Source organism: Dipodomys merriami, unplaced genomic scaffold, assembly GCF_024711535.1.
Source record: "Dipodomys merriami isolate MVZ:Mamm:240054 unplaced genomic scaffold, mDipMer1.0.p SCAF_756, whole genome shotgun sequence".
Lineage (NCBI taxonomy): Eukaryota > Metazoa > Chordata > Mammalia > Rodentia > Heteromyidae > Dipodomys > Dipodomys merriami.
The window spans coordinates 186,440-193,903 of record NW_027206353.1 but is presented as its reverse complement, the minus strand read 5'-3'; the positions used below and the strand labels follow the sequence as shown (position 1 = coordinate 193,903).

Here is a 7,464-nt window from a genome sequence, read left to right as displayed (position 1 = left end):
TCATTTCTACTGAAAATCCACTTAAAATATAGAAGAGGTGATCCATGAAAACCCCAACTTTTATTCTTGAAAGACAGCTGGATAAACTGGCCAATGCCAGTATGTTGCAATTTCAAGATGTTATAAAAATGTTTCCAGGATATAGTCAGCATATTCACGTTCACATCAATTCCATTCACAGATGGATTTCAGCTTCCACCGGGTGCACTGCTTTAATCATTCATCCATCATTTGCCAACTTTGATTGTGAGGTACTAATAAGATGGATCAATTTCTTAAAAATTTGTTTTAAAGAATAAATGATGCTGGAATTCTGAACCTGAGGATCTTTAGTATTTGAACAAATCCACAGATTAAACTGAAGGTGAATTAAGACTTCAGTTTTAGTTATTTCCAACTTCTCTGTGAGGATGCATATTCCATTAAAGCTCAGGCTTGTAGCCATACTGTCCCTTTTGCAGAAAATCATCAAGTTTTACAGTTAAAAATGCAGCCAATCAGTGGCTATAACAGCCAAATTAGCCATAATTCACTTGCTCATATGCTAGAGCCATGGGATCTGGCTCTCATTCACACCAATGCCACTTCTTGGTAATGACCTCCACCTTTAGAGATCAAGGGAAGAACTTTAGTGAGCAGCAACCCATCCACTCAACGAGTTTGCCTTGTGCTTTATGCCTGACGTATTGTGCCTACCTCAGCAACCCCCAATGTAAAACTGCTTTTATTTTTTGAAAAAAAAAATCCTTTTGCCCAACTTTTAAACTATTTTAGTAATGAATTCTCTAGTTCAAGCATTGGCTTTTGAATTTTTGCATCCCGGAAAACAATTCTGCAAAGAAAAGACATGGGGCCAGGTTCCATGCAAAATCATTAAAAAAAAATCCAATTTGTTTTGATTCACTGATGGCTTCTTGAATTCTTTTTTGCCTTGTCCATGATTGTGTAAAGTTGCATTCCTTTTCATAAACCTGGACTCTCAGGACTGGGTAACTGCAAAGGTCTCTCTGTCTCAAGAATTTCCGTGAAGATCTCGATCCAAAAGGCTGATTAGAATAAAGGTGAAGGATAGACACTGCAACGGCGGCTCGGCCTGGAGAGATCCTTTAGATTTACCCAGGTACAACACAAATTCAACTGTTATACACAGATGGATCTGGGTAAGTCAGATGTGTTTAGGGGCACAGACTCGAAATCTATCCCCTTCAGGATTATCTAGATGAGCTTAGGAACCTCGGGTGGGAAATAGAAGCTGAGATACTTGCAGGTGAGGAGATGCTGTTGTCCTCTGCAGGTTGCTGTCAATTTCTGGAACTTTACTGCTTTACTCACTGTTCAAGACTGTTGTCTTATGGTTATTTCTCTTAACTATATTATTTTTTTTAATTTTGTTGGTTTTTTTTTCTCCCTTGGTGGCCTCCCGGGCTCCCTCTCCACTAGCTCACAGGGGAATGAGCAAGAATGGGAACTAGCCAGGGGGATGGGGGGTGGGGGGCGCGGGTAACAGGGTGGGGGAGGCCAGGGGGGAAAGCTGCCATTTCAATCCTCATCCACCTCCTCGCCTTAGGACTCCTCACCACCCCCCCAGCATGACGCTTGTAAAGCTTATCCCTCTGCCGCTCCTGGATTTCTTTCATCTCATCCGCATACCGGCAGAAGGCGCCACCAAACTTGCCCCAGGCCTTGAAGGGCATGGTGATGGCATTGCAGTAGGACGGCTTCACCTCACTCACACAGTAGAAAAACTCTGTACTTGTTGCAGCCCACATCGAAGAAGAAACGTTTGGAGTCCACCGTAATAGAGGTGCCCTCCGGGAGTTCCCCGTACAGCCCCCCCCCACCGGCACCGCCTCTTGGGCCTCTGGCCAGCTCGTGGTCTTCACCTCCGTAGTCATCGAGGAGCTTGGCGAGCGTGTCGGAATTCGATGAGACCTTGCGCAGGCAGCACGATGGTCTGGCCGCTCTGGAGGCCGCCAGGCCCTGGGCCTGCGCTAAAGCCGCCGACGCGGTTGACGGTCTGGCGGATGTGCAGGAAGGAGCCGCGCTGGTTCTCCTTGAGATCCAGGTAGTACTTGCAGTTCTCACACACCAGGAACTCGCTCTTGAGGTGCGCCGGCCTGCCGCCCTCCTCAGCGCCCGCTGCCAGCTGCTCGGGGCTGCTGGGGCCCAGCTGTGCGTAGTGATCGATGAAGTCGCCCAGCGAGTCACAGAAATTGGCCGCCACCACAATCGACAGCGTGAGGCGGCTCTTGGAGCTGCCCGTGCCCACCTCTGCGATCTTCAGGAAACCGCCCTTGGTGTTCTGCTTCACATCCAGGTAGAAGCGCTTGTTCTGGATGTCCAGCCACTTCGAGGCCAGCTTCTGCTTCTCCTGCTGGCCGCCATCGCGGGGTGCGGGCTGGAAGCCTCCCTTCCCGCCACCGCTGCCGCCACCACCGCCGCCGTGCTAGCTGCCGTTGTTGCTGTCCACCATCTTCTTGGCTACTGCCTTGCCGCCGCCCACTGTGCTCTCGCCCCCGCCCTCCGCCCTGCGGCTCGCGCTCCAGGGCCCCCCAGCCTTGCCTGCCGGCTCCTCATGCGCTCCCGCTGCTCATCGCCGGCCGCCGCCATCCCCCATCCCCCAAGGAGAATTCTTGTGTGCTGGGCCAGTGGCTGTTACTGAGCTGGGGTACTCTACCCAAGTGGGCTTCCAGGTGCTCGCCAATGGTGACAAGGAGACTGTGGCCTGTCATCATAGGGCACCACCACCATTGGGTGACCACCTTCCAGGCTGCCTTTGCTGACCGTGATGACCGAAAGGCTGCCATACTTGCTGCCAGTGGTGAATAAGCCCATTTTATAGAGAGGAATTACTATTCTTAAGTGCGAAGACTGGCATTGGTTGAAGGTCACACGGCTGGAATGTATGGATTTGTACTCTGCTCATGCGACATTAAATTGAGTGTCAGAATTGAGCACCATCCACTGCAGGGCTGGTTGGAGCAACAGCTGGTGGGGTTCCTCCCTCAGGATCTCTGACTCAGTGTGTGTCTGTAAAACCCACTCTTAACTTTCACCTTCTACCTTGGGTAGCCTACATCAGGGTCTTTGGTTGAGTGCCAGGCTGTGCCTGCTGCCTGCTGCCTGCTTGCAGGTTGGCCTGCTCTGCAGCCAGCAAAAGCTGAAAGTGTTTCATGTACCATGCACACCAGAGACTCTAATGCATCTATGCCAACATCCTGAGGGCCACTGCCCAGCAGAGAGCACAGCTGAGCCTCAGAGACCTAGAAAACCTCTCTTGGAATGCTGGCTCTGTTCCCTCTTCCTTTTTGTCACACTGTCAAAAAACCTATATGTTCTAGACCAAGGAGTGGGTGGCTAGGCCAGTCCCTAATGGGACTTTGTTGCTGTACATGAGCACTTCTACCTGCCACATCCTGGGCTCACAACCCACTGGTATAAGTGCTAGATAATCAGGCCACCACTTCACACTTCAGGATAAAAGAAGCTCACCTGAGGTCTTGGTGCAAAGTCTACATGTTCAGGGCTTGTGTTACTAGCCACGTCCTCACTAGGGGATCAATAGTGTACTCTCTGGGGCTTCTTCCTCTCTGGGAATGACCAGGCCTTGCTTTATTCAAAGGAGTGGCATCTTAGGCAGATCCAGGAGATGCGCAGAATGGATGTGTGCCTGACTTTCATGTAGAGACTTAGATGACTGAGCCAGCCATGGACGGACAGGGAAATGCTTCTGCATCCAAGTTGCCTTGATGAATTCTTACTTAGAAGATGACCTGGCTCTAAGCAGATCTCAAGGGGAAAACAAGAGTAGATGGGCTGGGCCACATCTATAATTCTAGTACTTAGGTGGAAGAGACAGGTAAAGAGCAGCTGGAGGCCAGGGTTTAACTTCATAGTGAGATTGTCTCAAAAGAAAGCCAACGACTGAGGAGGTAGACCAGTGGTTAAAGCAGTTTTCTACTGTGTGAAAGTGTCTGAGTTCAATTTCCAGCATTCTGAGGACAGCATAGACACAAGCTCTGTTTCCTGACCTCCTTTCAGAGGTAAAGGACCTAGCCACTTGATCAAGGTGCTTTACAATGAGAAAGACACCAATAGTACCTCAGTCTTGCACTGCCATTGAGCCTTCTTAATCTGTCTGTCCACTGATATGGACCAAGTCATGACTTCTGTTTCCCCACCACTAGGCCAGGGGACCCTTCCCTGTCTGTTCCTTCTCAGAAGGAACACAAGCCATGCTTCTCAGGTAGAACCAGAGTATTTTTGGCAGTTCCTTGGACCTGTTAGTCAGGCCGTGGACCTCAAGGAATCTGCTGTTCAAATGTGTGCCGAGGACCAGCTCTGTCGCGACGACGGAGGACACCTAGTGGAGGAACTGCCTCCGTCGATGTGGATGTGTAGGGACTGACAAAGCCACAGCTGAGGACAGAGATGGGGCCAGGGTCGCAAGGCTCCTTCCCCATTTGCACTTATCTCTGGATTACACCCAGCCATGTCCTCTGCTGCTCTGATACTGGAGATCGCTAGCAATAGGGGATCACACTGTGCATCTGTGGATTCTGATCTATGCCAAAGCATAGCCATTGGGAGTTGGTAAGGATTGCTGAAGAATGTCCTCTGGAGTTGGGGGGGGGCTTTCATGATGTGATGTGTGTTGGCACAGGCGAGGGCAGTTCATAGGGAGTGCTGCCAAATCCCTCTTGAGGACTTCCTGCTTACCTGTTATCCTGCCCATGGTTACAGCTGGACTTGAGGTGGTTAGGTTGTGAGCTGACAGATCAGAGACCTTCTCTAAACAGAGCCCTGAGTTATCTGGAGGGATGACTTGGCCCTGTCTGATGGCATGGTAGCTGCTACCCAGCTCTGGCTCTTTTGGCTTAGTGGGTGTGGAGGCCATCGTGCAGGTGAGGAAGGTCCTTTCCTTCTGGCAGCCCAAGGAGGAGATGTGGTTTGTCCCTACCTCTGGGCATTGCATTTTTGTCTTATAAGCTTAAATGTCTCTGGTCCTGGAGGAGCTCAGAGTCCAGAAGCAGAGAAATGACAAAGTAAGTCCTGACAAACTTGCTTGTTACTAGTGGCAAAAGGTAGCCCAAGGTGTAGGCTGTCAGGCACTCTGGACCTCAGACATGCAATTATTCTAGTCCAATGCCATCAAGACCTGCCCTGCAGGCAGAACACTTACGTCATGGGAAGATATGGTGTAGTAAACGCCAGGTGGGTTTGCCATGGAGATGCTCTCCAGGGTCAGACTCTTGAGTGGGGGTGGGGAACTTCACCTACCCCTACCAAGTGCTGAAGGGCATTCTTTCCACTAGGAAATAGCATTTTGTCATTAATGGGAAGGGAGTTTGGGGGACAGATTGCATAAGCAGGGTACAAGCAAGATAGCTGGTAGCGAGTGGTGAAAGCTGCACTGCAGAATGAGGAACAGGAGGCTGTAAACAGTTTACAAGGAGCCTTGAGTAGGTTGAGGTTTAAGTGAGCTCAGTGGGCGAGACCAAAGGCAGAGAGACTAGTGTTCAAGGCTAAGACTGAAAGGGGTTTTGAGAATCGTGAGGGCCCTGAGGTTGAGGTAACAGAGGTAGGATTGGGCTTGGCTGTATGGGGTTGTGGATGCAGGAGCATGAGGGTTGGGACATGAGGGAGTGGTGGCATTCTGGCCTGTGCACATGGCATGAGTGAAGAGGGAAGGTACAGGGAAAGGACGTCTGAGGGCTCACTGGAGTCTGGGGCTAGGCCCTTGTATTGGGCCACTGAACCAGATGTGCTCGTAGTCTCTGAGTGATGCCTACACCCTTGGGAAGCAGACACACAGAAGATGAGCCTTTTCCAGGTTGCACCTACATACATTCAGGCATTTGATCTGTGTAGAGATCTGTGGTCCCATTGTGTGTGGTCAGGTTGAATTGGCCCAGGTCACTAGACAGGAATATAGACATCCTTTGCCCATAGGTCAGCTCTGAGGACCAGCAGAGTGGCAGAAGCACAACTGGAAGCTCGGTCCATGGAAAATCTGCACTATCCTTATCCTCCTTTTCCAAAGCCTGAGGTATCAGACACAGCAGGACAAGGCACTGCTGTCAAGGTACATAGGATATGATCTCTCAGTGGTAGCTTTTGAGAGTGTGAAATTGAGTTAAGCTGGGCAGTAATCTTTATCGACAAGAATCAAGGTTTCATTTTAGACACAGTATAGGAGGCATTAGCTGGTGAGTTACTGCTCCCATCGCTCAGCTCCATGGAAGTTTGTACTGGCCAGCCCAGTACTGTGAGTCCCATACAGGCCCATCATCCTTCCCCCTCTGGGACAGGTGGGAGGCCTCATAGGGACAGACAGCAAAAGACAGGGTCCTTGCTGTCCCAGAGCCTTCACTTGGATTAGCTTGTCACTTGACACTGGGAGGCAATTCTGGCCTCACTGTCATCTCTCATCCCACATGCCCACAAGCATGCCATGCCAACCTACCATCAACAATACAAGTCTATGGGCTCTGTTGCTGTCAGGGAAGGTGCCAGGCCCATCTGCATCCACGGGGACACAAACAGCCCCAACAGCAGCCACCCCATTCCCCTCCCTCCCACCCTCATTCGCCTTACTGCCAACATGCCGCCCCGGTCTTTTCAGACTTGTGCACAGGAGATGACCCCAGCTGGCAAACATCAGCTGACCCTCCACCTGCCTCAGTGTGACCACTAGGCACCTGCGTTGGTCACTCACTTGGGTGAGTGTGTGTGCACACTTGTTCCCACACAACACACTAACACTGGGTCGGGCTTACACACAGTCACACAGAGCTTTCTCTGCAATTACCACAATGCCCTAGGCACCTTCCTTCCCCAGACATCCTTGAAAATGAGATCACTGAAAAGGGCCCTGTGCCAATGTAATCCTAGCCCTGTCTCCATGCCCACTATCCAACACTCCCCCAGTTTAGACACTCATCACAGGAGAAAGAAGCTTGATGCCCACATGTGAAATGAGGTATCACAAGAGCTGCCTCTACCCATCTGCATTTCACTTGGCATGCTTTGGCTGAATTCTGACATTTCCCCTCCTAGCCAGTCCCAGGCCCAATACTGCCTCTCAGCTCTGTTGCCAGGGGCCGAACACCTTCCTCACCTTTTGTAGGCTTTCACACGTGTGTGTGTGTGTGTGTGTGTGTGTGTGTGTGTGTGTGTGTGTGTGTTTATCCCATGATCCTCCTCAGTTCCCCTTTCTAAAAGTGGTAGAGTTTTTCTGAGCTCCTGCCAGCAAGCCTCCAGGGAAATGGGTCTTACTTTGCCAAGAGATTCTGCCCATTCCTGGAGAGAAAATGGGATGATGGTTCTCATGATTATGGAGGACATGTACACCATATGGACAGTAACAAAGGGTACTTGTTGCAGATGCCCAGGGGGTATCCACAACCCTTTTGGCCCCATGGAGGCACGGTGCTCCAGCAAACAGGCCCTGTGAGTGACCAG

At 50.7% G+C, this 7,464-nt stretch overlaps 1 pseudogene; it reads right to left on the bottom strand.

Annotated features, from left to right (window-relative positions):
* Positions 1–1,539: 1,539 nt before the first annotated feature.
* LOC138818419 (transcriptional regulator protein Pur-beta-like) lies at positions 1,540–2,473 on the bottom strand (annotated as a pseudogene).
* Positions 2,474–7,464: the final 4,991 nt, after the last annotated feature.